Below are 580 nucleotides of genomic sequence, written 5' to 3' on the forward strand. Positions count from 1 at the left end.
TGCTGGCTGCAGTGTTCATCTTACATGTATGATTGATGTCTCACGTCTCCCTAACATGTATAAAACCAAGCTGTGCTCCGACCACCTCGGGCTCACGTCAGGACCTCCTGGGGCTGTGTCACATCGGCAAAATAAACTTTCTAAATTAACTGAGACCTGCCTCAGATTTTCTGCATTCGCAAATAGAACAGCCTTGGTGGTCTTCAGAGGTGGCCAGGTGTCCCTGGTGGTCTGCAAGGCTGGGTGCACACTAAGGAAGGACAGGCGAGGGCCCCAGCTGTCTACCGCCCTGGCCGAACATGAGGCTTTATACAAGCAAAAAGTAAAAGCTAAGGCCAAATTGTAAACTGCCTGAATTCCAAATGCACCCACATCCCACACAGCGCCATCATCAGAGGCTGGAGGCCCTACTGGTTCAGAATGTTTAAGCACAGTATCGAACCAGTAATTGTAAAAGGAAAAGATTTATACGATCTGAAGAGAAAGCAGAATATTCGAACCAGTAATTGTCCACTAAGCTACACCGACCCAGGGGCGAGTCTTAGGAAGCCAGACTTAAATGTTATAGAAAATAATTATT

The sequence above is a fragment of the Colobus angolensis genome, unplaced genomic scaffold, assembly GCF_000951035.1.
Source record: "Colobus angolensis palliatus isolate OR3802 unplaced genomic scaffold, Cang.pa_1.0 Scaffold1, whole genome shotgun sequence".
Taxonomy (NCBI): Eukaryota; Metazoa; Chordata; class Mammalia; order Primates; family Cercopithecidae; genus Colobus; species Colobus angolensis.